Here is a 1,987-nt window from a genome sequence, read left to right as displayed (position 1 = left end):
CACGGTTTGCAGATGACATGACACTCTGCTTATAAAACCCTAAAGACTCTACCAAAAACGTTCTAGAAACAATAGATTCATATTGCAAGGTGACAGACTACAAAATTAACACATGGAAATCAATGGCCTTTTAATACACCAATAATGATAGGAAATAGATGAACTTTAAGAAAGCAATCCCATTTACATTAGTGCCACACAAACTCAAATATGTTGGAGTCAATTTAAACAAAGACCTGAAGGACCTATACAAAGAGAATGATAAAGCCCTGCTCCAAGAAATAAGAGAGAACACACGGAAATGGAAACACATACCTTGCTCATGGATTGGCAGGATTAACATAATTAAAATGGCAATACTCACCAAAGCATTGTCCAGATTTAATGTGATCCCTCTAAAGACACCCATGATATTCTTCAAAGAAATGGATCAATTTTGAAATTCATTTGAAACAATAAACACCCTTAAATAGCTAAAGAACTCCTAGGGAAAAGGAATAGAGGAGGCATTACTTTCCCCAACTTTAAAAAATACTACAAAGCAATAGTTATCAAAACAGCATGGTATTGTGCTGCAGGCATCCTGTGTCTCAACAATTCTAGTGTACGGAGTCCTTCACGAAGGAAAACGATTACACGAAAAGACAAAAATTAAATTGAAATAATTGACCACACAAAATGCATGGTATGGGGACCTGCGTCTGCATCAAATGTGATACAGATGAGAGACAAATTTTACTTTTTCAGCAGATCATTTTAAGCACAACTCTGTATGCAAAGTATTTCCACAGAAACAAATGGCAGAGAATCTTAAGAGAATGAAGACAATGATACCAAGCCGTAGAATATACATATCAAAGAACTAGCTGATACAGGTGAAAAGAATCCTTAGCTGAAAGGGAGGAAGTTCTAGTTTAGAAAGGAGGTGTTTTGGTTTTGCAAGAAACAGAGAAAGAGAAACTGATTTTGCTACAAATTTTGAAGCCTGCTGGACTTAGTGAAATGCAAGAAAGATAGGAGCTATTTGTTTGCCACAAAGAAGCTGAGACAAGAAAAACAGGTAGCTGGCAACTGGGTGGACACAATCTTTGAGTTGCAAATATACTTAGTCAACGGGGAACTTTGGCGGGTCTTTGGTACTGAAATTTCTATTGACTGCACAATGACTGAGGCCAAATTTCTGTAGTTTTGCAAGAGAGAAAAAAAAAACAAATAAAAGGAAAGAGAAATATAATGTCACCACCATGTCATATATATACGATACATATATATATATATATATATATATATATATATATATATATATATATATATATATATATATATCAGAAATATAGCCAGTTATCCACATAGAGATTATGATTAACTTTCTCTAAAGGGGCTCCTGGTCAAATATTTCTTGGAGAATTTCAGGTCACTGACCCAAGAAATCCAATAGACACATCTGGTGTGTGCTTCCTTTAGTAACATGCATCCATGTTGCATGCCGTGACAGTATTGGAATAAAGACAGACCTCAGATCAGTGGAATAGGCTTGAGTACTCAGAGAATGTTCCCTAGAAATACAATCACCTAATTTTTGTAAAAGGAGCAAAAAAATCCTTAAATGGAGCAGGGAAATCTTCTTCAGCAAGTGGTGCTGGCAGAACTGGTTAGTCACTTGCAAAAAACTGAACATAGATGCCCAGTTAACATCATGTACGAAGGTAAAATCCTAATGGATTAAAGACCTTGAAATCAGACCTGATACCATAAGGTATATAGAACAACATATAGGTAAAACACTGAATGACATTGAGACTAAAAGCATCTTCAAGGAGGAAACTGCACTTTCCAAACAAGTGGAAGCAGAGATAAACAGATGGGAATACATTAAGCTGAAAAGCTTCTGAATCTCAAAAGAAATCGTGCCCAAGATACAAGAGCCTCCCACCATGTGTGAGAAACTATTCACCCAATACCCATCAGATAAGGGCTAATATCCAAA

Source organism: Suncus etruscus, chromosome 12 (genome assembly GCF_024139225.1).
Source record: "Suncus etruscus isolate mSunEtr1 chromosome 12, mSunEtr1.pri.cur, whole genome shotgun sequence".
Lineage (NCBI taxonomy): Eukaryota > Metazoa > Chordata > Mammalia > Eulipotyphla > Soricidae > Suncus > Suncus etruscus.
The sequence above is the reverse complement of the archived record's forward strand: the minus strand, read 5'-3'. Positions refer to the sequence as shown.